At 40.5% G+C, this 14,504-nt stretch overlaps 1 protein-coding gene across 12 annotated transcripts in view; it reads left to right on the top strand.

Moving 5' to 3' along the window:
• The window catches only part of TRIM2 (tripartite motif containing 2), a 195,332-nt gene that overhangs the window by 78,513 nt on the left and 102,315 nt on the right, over nt 1-14,504 (top strand). Inside the window, exon 1 of one of the 12 annotated variants that reach the window (XM_037830849.1) lies at nt 7,040-7,618. The exons of 5 other annotated variants lie outside the window; for them this stretch is intronic. The gene's annotated coding sequence lies outside the window, so the exon portion shown is untranslated. Of the gene's footprint in view, nt 1-7,039; nt 7,619-7,641; nt 7,856-14,504 lie in introns of those variants that run through there. 6 more of the 12 variants (XM_037830842.1, XM_037830853.1, XM_037830854.1 and 3 more) reach the window with 6 other exon arrangements.

The following is a 14,504-nucleotide window of genomic DNA, read 5'->3' on the forward strand; positions in this document are numbered from 1 at the left end:
GACCCCAGAGAGGGCTGTTCTTTTGTCTTAGCTTTCTAACTGCTCTTCCTTTATATTGGTTATGAATGAGTGTACGGTTCTGTGACATGGCTTGATGCATCTACAGAATAAGTGTCCTTAGAGACTCAGGAACATATTTTCATGGCTAATGGATCAACTAAGAAGATCAATATATCATCATTTCAAGAAAACATTGTAAGAAAGTATGCTCTTACTTTAATGGAAGCCAGTAGCCATTTACTTGTCTACTTCCCAATTGTTTTAAAGTATTATTTTAGTGCTTATCTCCCTCAACTGACTATATGTAGTCTAAAATTAATTCTGAATCTCCCTTCAGTTTCTTAGTCCCTGGACTCCAGTTGTAATTTTTATCAGTTTTTATTCCTCTCCCACAGATTTTCTGTTGCTGCAGAATAATGGGGGCACCTTGTGCCTTTTAAGAGGAGACAAAAGGAAGCATGTTTCCCAATTCTTTCTTTACCTTCTACCCTATAAAGTTCCCAGGATGCAATTCTGTGGGCTCTTTGAGTTACTAATATTCCTTTGTTTAGACTGACTTTCTTCCATTTCCACCTAACATCTTACCATTACCGCAATCACACATCTAAAATGAAGCTTTGTCCTTCCTTTCAAGGTAACTTTTTTTTTTTTTTTGGTGTTTCTGTTAAATGGTAAATAATTTAAAAATTATTTCATTTCTTAATTTGTAAAGCATTTTTCGGTTTGTACTAATTGTGTTATGAGAATCCAGACATAAAGAAGCCATAGAGGCTACTCAAGTAGACTCCTCACGGAGTTCACAATGTAATGAAGGAAATGAGTTGCATACATAAATAATCAGAATATGCGGGAGGAGGGAAGTGCCCTAAATGAGATACAAAATATTATGGGATGCTGAGGAGGAGGTTATCCTCATCTAAGCGCTGCCATTTGAGCTTTGTTTTCAAGGATGGGCAGGATTTGAACTGCAGAAGATGAAGAAAAGGCCACACCAGGTTCAGCAGACACAGAAACCACCAAGACAAGAAAGTGACATTTGGCTGAAACCCAGGGAGTCAGTAGGAGAATACTGTGGAGTTTAAACTTCTGGCACAAGAGAAGGAACTCTCCAAGTTCCCAAAAGAAAAATGGACAACATAGGAACAGTAACTTTACTTAAAGGAAATATTAAGGGTTAATGGATCATATTTAAAAGTTAATATCACTAGTGATCAAATAAATAGAAATTTCAGAAACAGTTACTCTTTTCTCCCCATTAAATTAGCAAATATGGTAACACTGCTGTGAAAGGTGTGTATCTCCATCTCATGCATTGCTAATCAGAATATAAATTGGTACAACCTTCCTAGAAAGAAATCGTGTAATGTTTTGCTATCCTGAGAGCTTAGAAATGTTAATACACCATGACTTGATAATTCCACTTAAAGGAATCTATCCTGAGACTATAGAAATGTGGACAAATATTTGTGTTTAGCAATTTCATTGAACCTTTATTTATAATAATTGGAATTTAGAAATTATCTAACTGAATACTATGGAAATTTGTTGCAATTAATGAAATATTTTTCAGCTGTTTAAAAAATGCATTTTCAAATAATTTTACTAAAATTAAAGTGCATATTATATGATATGTTTTTTAAAAAGCAGCTCCCAAAATTATGTATATAGTAAAAATATGCACAATTAAATTATAAAAAGAGACAACAAATGGCAAGAGTTGTTCATATCGCAAATATTTAAGCATATTTATGTCTGGCACTGTATTTATCTCTAGGTAGTAGGTATACAAATTATTCCATTTTATTACTTATACTTTTCTGGGTTTTCCAAATTTTCTAGAGAATTTAATTGCTTTTTGTCTAAAGCATGTATCTTAATAAATTCTTTCCATCTTTTAGGGCCCAACTCAATCCACTCCTTCAAAAAGTCTTTCTTGGTTACCCTACTAGGAAGTGATCTCTCACTTTTCTGTGACTCTTTCAAGTGGCTCTTTTCATATGTGGTTTTGAATTGTAGCACTTGTATGTATGACTTTCTTTCCAAGTAGTTGGGGAACTCTAGAGAACAGGGATTATGGTTTAGAGGTTTCCAAGCAAAAGCTCAGCTCTCCTTCCCCATCTTCTCCACGAAGCCTTTTGTAATACTTGGAAAAGTGGGTAATTCCTCCCTCCTTTAAATTCTCAAGAGAATTTTTGAGGCTTCTGTTATGATGGAGGCTCCATCCTGCTTTGGGTTACAGTTAACTGTGTTTGTCTTGACCCCTCACCCCATTAGTCATTCAACGCCTTATAGTAGGAAATGAATCTCTTCCTCTTTGTGCCCCAGGTGGTGGCTTGCAGAAAGTGTGTGTTCAGTAAATACTGGTTGAATTTATGACTGTGAACACAGGCTCTTTCCAGCTATTTCTGACAGGTGCCCTATAATTAGTCCATAATTTGAAGAATTATCAATTGCTGTAGGAGTACAGGAACAAATAGGTGGGATAAGAAGCAGTCTTCAAAGAATAAGCAGACCCAAATCACTGGGCAGTGGCAACACGAAGCCTAATCCAGCAGAAAAATTAACCAGGAAATGCATTCACCTTACACTCAAGATGCCCCAATAGTACTCTTTAACTCCCCTCTGGGTGCTGAGAGCTTTATCACTGAAACCTTACCTTCTTTTACCATTTCACAAACAACTAAAAATTAATTCCCCAAAGAATTCCACTCTTCCAGTCATAAATTAAATACCATAGGTTTGCCTTGAAACTCAGTCTCAGACCCTAATCCTCCAAATGTCATCATTGAGAGAAAAGTTTAGAAAATTGAGGACTGCATAAATATAGTTTTAGAATAAAAAATAAAATTAAGGAAATGAAGCTTGAGATTCACTTTAATTTAATGTGCATTTATTGCTTCAAGTTTTTGCAAAGTCTTGTCCTGGGCACTGGGAGGGGTGGAGGGAGGGGTGGGGAATCCAAAAATTGTCAAGGACCTCATGCATAAGATCCCATGCAGCTGTAATAGTATGATAGAAGAAATGGTGGCAGGGAGTGGGAGGAGTCTTGAGAGGAGGAGGAGACTGCACATGCCTGCCCAGGTTTGGGGTCAAGACTGATAGTGGTGAGAAATAAATGGGAGGGCTGCTGAGGTAGCTAATGCTCATAGGAGTTAGTGGTGGCCATTGATGACATTGTGCCCCAGAAATGGAAGATATGCGTGGAATTCAGATAGAATAAGAAAAGCTTTAGGCATAAGAAAACAAATGCCAATGATCTAAAGCAATATTGGATAGAAGATGTGATGTGAGAAGGATTGCTGACAAAAAATATATAAAAGGATGGTGTTCCAGTTTGCGAATGCTGCCGTTATGCAAAATACCAGAAATGGATAGGCTTTTATATAGGGGGCTTATTTGGTTACAAATTTACCATCTGAAGGCCATAAAACTGTCCAAATTAAGGCCTCAACTAATTTCTTCTTCACTGAAGAAAGGCCATTGGTGTCTGGAAATCTCTGTTAGTTGGGAAGGCAAGTGGCTGGTGTCTGCTGATCCTGGGTTGTGTTCTAGCTCCTCTCTCAGCTCCTGTGCGTTCTTGGTTCTTTCTCCCAGAACATTTCTAAGTGCCTGGGGGTCCTGTCTTAGCATATTCCAGGACAAACTCTGGGCTTCACCTCTTAGCTGAACGTCCTTCTTTCTGTCTGCATCTCCAAGCATGTCCAAGCATCAGCGTCAGCAAGAGTCTGGGCCTGTGGCTCTTTTTAAAGTACTCCAGGAAACTAATCAAGATCCATGCTGAATGGGCAGGTCCACACCTCCATGGAAATAATCTAGTCAAAATTATCACTTACAGTTGGGTGAGTCACATCTCCATGGAAACAACCTAATCCAAATATCCCACAAGATTGGATTATAACATGTTTTGGAGGGACATAATATATCCAAACCAGCACAGATGGTATTTAACAGAACTTGGTACATCTGTCAGGGTTCTTAGCTACTGACAGCAGAAGCTACTCTAGTTTAAACATAAAAGGAATTTATTAAAGAATATTAGGATATGCAAGAAAGTGAAAAGACAACCCACAGAATGAGAGAAAATATTTTCAAATTATGTATCTAATAAGGGCCTTGTATCCACAATACATAAAGAACTGATACAGGTCAACAATAAAAGGACAAATAACCCAATCTGAAAAATAGACAAAGGATTTAAATAGACAGTTCTCCAAGAAGAAATACAAATGTCCAATAAGCACATGATAAGATGCTCAACATCATTACTCATTAGAGAAATGCAAATCAAAAACATGAGATGCCACTTCACACCCACTAGAATGGCTAAAATAAAAAGATAGACAATAATAAATGTTAAGAATGTGAAGAAATTGAAACTCTTATACATTGTTGGGTAGAAATGTAAAATGATGCAGCCATTGTGGAAAACAGTTTGGCAAGTTCCTCAAAATGTTAAACAGAGTTACCATACGACCCAGCATATCCATTCCTAGGTACATAACCAAGAGAGGTGGAAACATATGTCCATATAAAAACTTGCACATGAATATTCATAACGGCATTATTACAATAGTAAAAAGTGGAATCGGCCCAAATGTCCTTCAACTGATGAAGGGATAAACAAAATGTAGTATATCCACACAATGGAATGTTATTCAGCCACAAAAAGAATGAAGTACTGATAAAAGCTACAACATGCATGAACCTGGAAAACAGTATGCTGAGTAAATGAAAAGAATCGCAGAAGAGCATTCTTTTAAATAAATAAATAAATCCATTTATATGACATGTTCAGAATAGGCAAATCCATAGAGACAGTAGATTAGTGGTTGCCAGGGCTGGGGGCAGGGAGAAATGGGGAATGACTGCCAATGTATACAAAGTTTCTTTTTGGAGTCATGGAAATGTTCTGGAATTAAATAGTTGTGATGGTTGTACAATCTTGTGAATATACTTAAAACCATTGAATCATACACTTTAAATGGGTGACTTTTATGGTATGTGAATTGTATCTCAATGAATTGTATCTCAATTTAAAAAGAAGAAGAATATTCAGTAGCTCAGAGAATCTAAGAGGCTAGCTGGCTTGGAGGCTACAGAACTGAAAACAATGCCTAAATTATAGCACTAGATGTTTCCAGAATGAGCCCTAGTACTGCTCCTCTGGGCACAGGCACCACAGACGGTCCGTGTAGGATGTCAGTTAGACGTCCACTAGGACCTTTGCCCCTGCTAGCCCTGAAACTCTGTGGCTCCACCAGGCTTTATTACCTCACAGAAAATGGCTTCCCTGCAGTCTGCTCTCTCACATTGTTTTCATACAAATTGAAGTCTATCCATCCAATTGCCAGAGCATAGGTCACATTTTCGAGCCCTAACTGTGAAGGGAGGCTGAGAAAGCAGGTTCTGGCATTGGTGGTAGTACTCAAACATAGCAAATGTCCACTACACCCCATTCTCCTCAATGGGTTTCCTAGGTAGATGGTTTTTAGGTCATGTTGGCGCTAGATGAATTTCATCTACTAGTCTGAACATTTGGTCTGATGACTGTCACATTGCCAAAGGCAATGTGCAATTTCTGGCTATATCTTGCTTGACTTTCTCAAGCATTTGGCAATGTTGACCACTCCTTTCCTGAACATTTCTCTTCCCTCTTCTACCTTTCTAATACTTTTCCGTTTAGTTTTCATCCCATCCCAGGCTGCTCTCTTTGCCCAGGTGAAGCTTGTCTTTCTTCACATCCCCATCCTCAGTCCTGCTCTTATAATTCAGTTTACATTGTGTGAATTTTTCTACACCCCTGGATGTACCACCTACTTATAAGTGGACAATTGCCTGATCTGTATTGTGAGCCCTTAATTCTGTGCTGACTTACAGATCCAGGTGGCTGTCTTGCCTGTGGGCACATCTACATTTGGATAACCCACAGAAATCAGATTTAACTTGTTTAAAACTCAACTCATCATTTCTCCGGATCATACTTGTTCTTTCTCCTTTATTTTTCTCTGTTGGTGAATGGCACTCTCCACCCACCCTGTTGTCCATGTCAGAAACCTGGGTGATAACCCACAACTTCCCTCCCCTCTCTGTTACCAGGCATCACATCCTAAATGTTCTACCTCTCTCATATCTTTTCAGTCTTTTTTTCCCCCGCACTAACCCATAACCACTCCTTTCCTAGGTGGCTTCCTTTCACATGGCTTCCACAGTGATCTTTCTGAAATGCAAATCCAATCAGGTCACTTAACTGCTTCAAAACCTCCAGAAGGTCCCCATGGCTTTTGGATAAAGGTCACATTCCTTGGCTTAGCAGACAAGACCTCGATGACCTCATCTCTCACCTTTGCTCCTCAGCCTGCTTTCTGCAGCAATGCAGATGTTCCGATCTTCCTTCTGTGTCTCTCTTTATTATAACTGATGTCTGCTCAGTCTTCAAAACTCAAATTCAGCCTCCCCTGGGAAACCTTCCTTGATTCCCTATCATGATCTAAAACCTGCTTCCATGTTCCTATAATCCTCTGGGCATAAACTTGTATCACAGTAATTTTACAACATACTTAGTTGTTGGTTTTCCTGCCTTCTCCCCTACTAGAGAGCAAGGTACTTGCCACATAGGAGGCACTCAATAAATGTTTCTGGAAGGAAGGGAAGGAAGGAAGGGAAATTTCCTACCCGAACCTATTCTACAGAATAAAAAAGAAGACCCAGAGGGGGTACTGTCTCATCATTTTCAGTACTGATTGTGTCATATTTGACTCATTTGTCAGAAAATACTTCAGGTAAACCAGAGATTATTTTCCTGTCTCACATTCTGGGAGTTGGGACCCTTAACGATGAACTGTCGCATAACGGCGGAGGCTGGCCTGCTCTCTCAGTCCAAACTGAAGTCACTTCCCCTGAAGGGACAGTGTTTGCATTTGTGTTTACAGGACTGGGAGAAGGCATGTTTTTTAGGAGTACACTTGAAAAACGAGCCAACCCTCTTTTTCTGACCGCCGTGCTGCGATTGGCCCATCCCGGGAGGCTGGCCACAAGAACCTTAATCATCGCACTAGGGAAATGTTTTCGGAATTGGGCACAAACTCGCTTGTTTGTTTTCATGCTCTTTGTGCGGGGATTAGTTGGCGTGCCGGGTCTGGGAATGCTGCGAGAGCTGGGCAATCCATAATCCAGGATTTGCCTCCGCCTCGAGGCTTATGGAAAACAGATGTCTGGCGGTTCTGGGACTGAGCACAGAATGGAAATGATCAACCAGAGAGCCACTGGGAACCGAGTCTCCGAGTTAAGGTCCTTCAGAATCCAGCCAAGAGGCAGACTTTCCAACTCTTTGTCTATTTTTACTAAAGGTAGCTGCTACCCCAGGATTATCAGCCTATCCCTCAGTAAACGTTTGGTGATAAAGGCGTCTCACCTTCATTTAGCAACCGTCTGCATCATCGCGGCTGCGGGGGAGGAAAAGCAGGGGGAGAGCAGCGGGCGCGAAAGCCCGGGTCGCCTGCCCCCCGCCTGATGTGAGGGAGCAAAACTCGGCCCGGAGAGGCGGCCGAGGCGCGGGGAAGCCAGAGGCGGAGTCGGCGTAGGCGCGCTCCCGAGTGCGCGTGGTTTTCTCCATTTCGCAGTAAGTGGTTACTCGGGCTGCGGCTCCCTGCGGTGTGTGCTGGGCTACCGAGAGAGGGCCGGACCCTGTCTCCTTGGACCCTTTCCCTCGCGTCAGAGTCCGGGCAGGCTGAGATGTGTAACAAGGCTGGAAAAAATCCGTTTCCGGATCCTCGCTGCGGTGGGTAGAAGCCAGCGCGGAGTCAATGCTGGTGTGAGCCGGGCAGCTGCAGTGCGCTGCCAGCAGCGGCTGCGGCAGGTACTGATCTTAGACGCCGCGTTGCTCCCAGACCCGGCCAGCCGAGGTCTCTCCGGAGACCCCCGACCCTCTGCTTTTAATGTGATTGTGCACTGAGACAAACTAAAAAGATACTCTGAAGGTCTTAAAGCCCTAGCTTTAATAGTTTTGGAAGGATGGGTTTCCCCTCTTCTCCACCCCCATTTTTTCTGATAGTTTTCTGAAACTAACTGCTCAAATAGATATCCTTCCTGCTAGTCTCCACTCTTACCCTTTGCCCAAGCTCATACTACAGTCTTGGCTTATTAGAGGAGGAAGACGTTGGTTTTTGAGGGTTTGCAGGGCTCTTTTTCATGGATTTAGTTACAGGTATTCATAAAATTCAGGCCCCATTTTGAAAACTGCATGCCGTTTATAAACTAGTTTAAAGGCTGGGGAAGGGGAGGGGAGTTTGTCAAATTAATTGCCTGTCAGAGCCAAAGCATTCTTTGTCCCCACCTGTAATCCAACCCCATGGAACAACTGGTTCTTCTTCTTCACCCCACCCCCACCCTGTAAATCACCAGCTTTAATTTACAGAACAGAAGCGGCTTTAGATCAAGCACTTTTAAAATAATTAATTTTAAAGCACTTAGAGTTCCAGACATCCAGAGAGTGGGTTAGCCTCTAGGAAAGGGGGTGGGGAGGGGTTGTTCTCGTGGAAGTATACATGTCTATGCCTTTTTTCAGTTTTTAGACTTTTTTTTTAAAACAGTTTTATTCAAACACCATACATTCCCTCCTAAGAAAACAATCAGTATAGCCTATTTTTAAAAAAGGGGATCAAGTTTTATATCAATACTTTTAGAATATAGTTAAAGGCTTGTTGCATGACAACTTGTTCTTCGGGGTCCTTCAAGACAGGTGGAGGGAGGAAGTATGCTCAATTCACTACCTTGGGGCTCTGTTGACCTCTATTCTCAGATTTCCTCCTTGGGGAACTGCAAGTACCTACCCTTCAGCTCAGAGAAAACAAAAGAAACAAAAGAGCAGGAATGATTCAGAACTCTTTTACTACCACAATCTTAACCAAAGACACAAGGGATTTGATTGAGTCCTGTATGACGCACTTTACATTTCCTTCTTCCCCTTCAAACTTGGATACATATAACAATTAGGATCAATTTTTTAAAAGCCTCATCTCCTTCCTCCCTTAGGGCAACTTTGGATTTGATACAATCAGGTGGGGCCACCCACACTAATGAAATGTCTCCATGGTGAGATAATTCCCTCATGTTCTGAAGTGGATAGAGAAGAGTTAATACCAGTTCTCCTCACTCACTCTCATATTTGCACATTTCCCCAATAGCCTCCCTTTTCTTCTATACGATCCTATTTAGGATATTATTACCTCTAATTGCCAAGAGTCATTTAGATGATAGTTCATCTTATCAGTATTCTCTGATAACATTTTTCCAACTCCCCACTCTATTTTTCTGCAAAATTCTACGTCTATTAAATCCTCCATTGGAAATTCCATTGTATCTGTCATAAGTAAATGTTTATCTATATCTTGCATTATTTTCCTTGCATCACTATTTTAATGTTGACTTGCATGGCTTTCTGATTGGTCAGCTCATTATTTCTACTTCATACTGAAGAAGTGCAAATGGAAGGAACTTCTCGTAAGACACTAAAGATAAACAGATTAGGGAGTCTTTCTGAGAAGTAATATCTTCCATGCTGACCCTTTTCTTTGGTCTGCCCTCGTGTTGAATTCTGTCCTTTGAATTTCGTTCCGTTGACTACTCTAGAAAGAGATTGAGGGGAATCTCTTTATTTGACCCTTTTCGGTGCAGCAGTAACTCACCACCTCTCCAAGTACTGCTGGTAAGAATTTAGTGGAAGTAGCCCAGTCTGGCAATATAGTGATGCCCAGGGAACCTTTGAAAATGCCATCCTGAAATCCTGGAGAGGTAGCATCAGAACTTCCTCCTTCCCTCACTGCCCCACAATAAATGACAACTGCTTGGTTAACACCAAATCCATCTTGGATTTTAAATTTCTAGAAGACAAGAATTTTTGCTGGATTTGTATAGGCACTAAAAGTTTATGCTGATAAGGTGCTGGCGAGGTGCTTTTGATGTTGCTGTTAATGATGAAGATAATTCCGTGCTTTTCCTTTTGGGTTTTGTGAACAATGATGATTTTCCTTTAGGGTTTCATCAGAAAAATATGGTCCAGGATGGATGTTGGAGAGGCCTCTCTGAAAATGTTATCTTTAAAAGCTTTGAAGCCAAAGACTGAGGTGCTCTCATACTCTGCCACCACCAGTATTTATTATACTCTTATATCTTAGACCTTAAGAAGACAGAGTGACATGCTAGTTGGCATATTTGTAAGTCATCTATGAGTTTTGTTTATTATTTTCTCTGGAAGAGAATGGTAGTTCTTTTGGCATGGGTAGTGGTTTGCTTTAGAGTTAATGGAGCTGGTAAGTGCAATGTTTGAGATAAGCAGGTAAAGGGGAAATTTAGGATAGTAAACTGGCATTGTAAAATGGCTGCTTACTAGCTATTCAGCTTTTATGTATTTTTGAGATCTTAATGAAAATTCAACCTCAAAAACTGAGATTCAGTTGACAAATATTTTGTCTTTTAGCACTTTTTCTTTCCTGGTAAAATCATTATTTTTGCACATCTTGCCTTTGCTGTGCACATCTTAATCCTTCCACAGAAATCTGCTCTCCCTAGAATTTTAATACATTCTCCTTTTTCTTAGTATATTGTATGTCTGGGTGAAACTTGTTCATACAAAAGGGCTGGCCCAGAAGATAAGGATGTATCCTTGAGTTAAGCAAAAACACTCTGTGTCAGCATCTTCATTAGCTTAAGACAGTTTAGAAATACTCAAATAGAAGCTGTGGCTACAGGTTTTGCTTTTGCCTTGACTGCGTTAGAATGAATCAGCCTATAAATCGTGCTGGCTTCTGGAACCAGAGCAGTTTATAGAAATATGCTGGAGGCAATCAGAGATCTGGAAGGCGATTATCCTTTTAAATTACCATACCTCAGAGTAAATGTTCTTTAGGTTTCAGAATACCTGCCGGATGTCTTTATTTAGTACGAATGTAATCATTGATTTAAACCAAAATATCGAGTGAGACATAGTCTTGCTGACCATGCCATCTCCCGTTAGGATCAGGACTAGCATTTGAGGAATGAGATGATGATGACTTTGAGGACCAGGAAGTAAACAAAATGGAAAGACTCTCAGAATGAGGACACTTGAAAGGAGACCCAAAATGTGAAAAATTAGACCCAGTTTTGATTTAGATCGTTCTACCCAATCAAGTAGGCGGAAGGAAAGATATTTTCTAAGCCCATGCCCCACTCAATCAGCCAACAGCTACTAACTAAGCAAACGTTATGTTTAGAGCCTCCTGCCCTATGATCTGGAAATTACAATAGTGTAAAGGCCGCGTATACACCATGAGGAATTTTCCAGTCATGGTGGTAGCTTCAGCCTAATTAGTGGGCATCCTTTGCTCATCAGTTTCCTCAAAAGTCTTTCCTCAACTGGGAGGCCAGGTCTAGGGCTGTAGTGGGTCACTCTCTTCCATGGTTCAGCTGCAGACACTTCCAGAGGGAAGGATGGCCCCTGGACCTGAGATTTGCTTCCTGTGGCAGTGAAAAGTGTGTTCTTGGCTCTTTCAGCACAACCCGGCAGAAGTGTCATTGGCTACTTACCTGCAAGACTCCTATATTCAGTGATGTTTCCATTCCTGTAATGTTCCTTCTCCAGCTACCAGGCAGTTCTTTGGAGACTGTTGGTAGCACCACAATGATCCATAATGGGAGCATTGCTGGAGAGTAGATAATAGATATTCTGGAGTTTTGCATTAAGAGGATGAGATCAGGTTGTCTTTAGTCATGAAAATAGCCTCTCGGACTACAGAAAGAACTGTCTCTTGCTGACCACAGGCAGGTTATTTAAATTAGCATTACAGGTTCAACAATAGTGTTAAAGCTGTATTATAAAACTGCTCAGTAGTGTGAAGTTTCTGGGCCTTTGCCTAGGAATTAAAAAGGCATTAGCTACTTTGAACAGGATTTGCATCTTGTTAGCTTGCCTGTATGTCCTTGACTATTTAGTTATGATTCTGGAATTAAAATAGTGAACTAGAAGCGGAGGATGGGGAAGGGAAAGGGCAGGGACTAGCAGGATACCCAAAAGAGAGGAAACTAGGGGTCGGGTCTGACCAGCCCCCCCTGTAATTTTTGTTAATTCAAGATTGATGGTGCAGTTTGCCTCAGCAACACCAAAGGCTATTTCAGGATATAATGATCTCTTCAGTATTGGTGTGTGAATTTTCTCCTATCACATTTGGGCAGCTGGCTTTCCTTTATCATTCAGCATAAGTCCAGGGCTTTCTCCACTTACCCTGTATACTGGGTTCTGCTTATGGAAGGCAAAATTATTACCATATTAGCCAAAAATGAGATTTTAAAAGTGGACCTCTTCTGAAATGCTAACAGATATCTTGGATACTCCCTTATTTAATGTGGCCAATCAGAAGTCACCCAAAGTACTCAAATGGGCAGAAGGCCACAGAATCAACTGCTTTCTATCCATAAGCCTTGACTCCCAGGTCAACCCAGACACACTCCATCTAACACCCCACCTTCCTCTCTTACCAGGTTTGAACCTTCATAATCGAGAAATTAAGAATTAACAAATGATTATGATTACTGAATCATCATATAGATGTTTTTCTTTCTATATGGTAGAATAGGCAGAAGTTAATACCTGAAATTACTGAAACTCAACTAGTCTCACCCTTGTTTATACTTGCTTTTGTAATGGTTATTCTAGCCTGGCCTCAGCCCTTATGTACACTTACTATTGTTGTGGTAACAACTCCATCCCCTCTTGTTTGAATCCATAATATCCCTGAGCTCTTTACACTCCTGGAGACAGAATTTTAGGATGTCTGATCTGCTTTGCACAATGCAGTTAACTTTTTCTTTGAAGCCCTGGTGTCTCAAGAATTGGTCATTTTGAGGGCATCAGGTATGGAACCCACCACTTTTGATCAGTATCAACTTCTTCATCACTCCATTTTCTTCACCACTCAAATCTTAGCCATAAACTTAGCACTTCCTGAGAACAGAAATTAACCACAGGTCCTCAGCCATTTTTCACCACAGGTGAGTCCAATGGCTCAGATTAAGGAGTCCTGAGTAGCTTTAGGGTATGCTTTTGAGTTTTAGGACAAAATTACCCCCACAGAGAAGAATCACATGTGGCTAGGTAAAAGGTTACAATCAATATATAAACTTTTATATAGAGTATTCTGAATGTTAGTTTCCTGATTACTGCAGAAAACAAATGGCAACCACTGGGTATCTTTCTCTTCTAAATCTTAGCCAGTAATGCAGCTGTTGATCAAAACCAAGTTTAACAAATAGTTACAGAATGTGGTCTCCAGATTCCTGCCACCATTAAAAAGAATATTTTTTTCAAGGCTCTTTCCATTTTAGAAAAACAGTGCTTTGTCAATCTGTTGTACTGCAAACTCTGTATAATAAATGAGCCTTAAATGATAAATGCTTTCTTTTGCTCCAGGTCATTTGGCAGTCACACAGTCACGCTGTACAGTGAAGAGATGTGACGGGGTGCCATATGCTTAGAGGAAAGATGAGTGGAGGCCAACTGGAATCTTGTTGCTTCTCCCTCACTGTTTTCTGCTGTCAAATAGCAATTATCCTTCCAGTCTCCCTCATCCCTTTCCCCCACAAACATCTCAATCTCAGAAACCTAAAATACAAACTAGTTCATGCCTGAAGGTTAAAACCCACTCAAAGCTGCCAAACCAGCCACCAAAACATGAAAAGATGTAGGAGCCTGGATAAAGGAAGAAGTGGGAGTAAAGGGTATGTGGGTCCTGGTTCAAAGAGCTGCTTTTTCTTGTGACATTTAACCAAACATCTCTGCTTTGCCTGTAGAACCCATAGAAGAAGGTATGTTTTATTCATTTTTAACATAATTTCATTTAAAGAAAAAAGTTGTATTTCGTAACCAAAAATTAAGATTTAACAAGTAATTATAGTGACAGAAGCAATATATAGCTGACTTTATCTTTTTTTTTAAATTTTATTTTGAAAAAAATTCAAACTTACAGGAACAGTTGCAAAAACAATACAGACCCCTTACATAGAACTCCAGCATACCCCTCTCCCCTCCCCCACTACCCTGATCCACCAGTTAACATCCTTCACACCACCATTTCTTTCTTTCCCTCCATCTCTCCCTCCCTCCCTATCATCCATCATCTATTGCTCTGTCCTCTGAACATATGAGAGCAAGCTGCACACATCTTTGAACAAACAATACAATTCACATACACAGTTCCCATGAACAAGAACATTCTTTTCTGCAATCCCATTAAGCGCAGCTAAGAAGTTCAAGAAATTCTACATTGATACAAAGCTTACATTCTATATTTCCTTTTTTTTTCTCTTATGTCCCATCTGTGTTCCTTTGAGCCTCCTCTCCTCCATCCTTAGATCCCATCCAGGATCATCCTTGGCATTTAATTATCATCTATTTAGACTGTCTTTTTTTTTCTCAATTGTGGAAATGTACATACAGCCTAAATCTTCCCATTCCACCCCCTCCCTAGCATTCC

This window comes from Choloepus didactylus, chromosome 3 (assembly GCF_015220235.1).
Source record: "Choloepus didactylus isolate mChoDid1 chromosome 3, mChoDid1.pri, whole genome shotgun sequence".
NCBI lineage: Eukaryota > Metazoa > Chordata > Mammalia > Pilosa > Megalonychidae > Choloepus > Choloepus didactylus.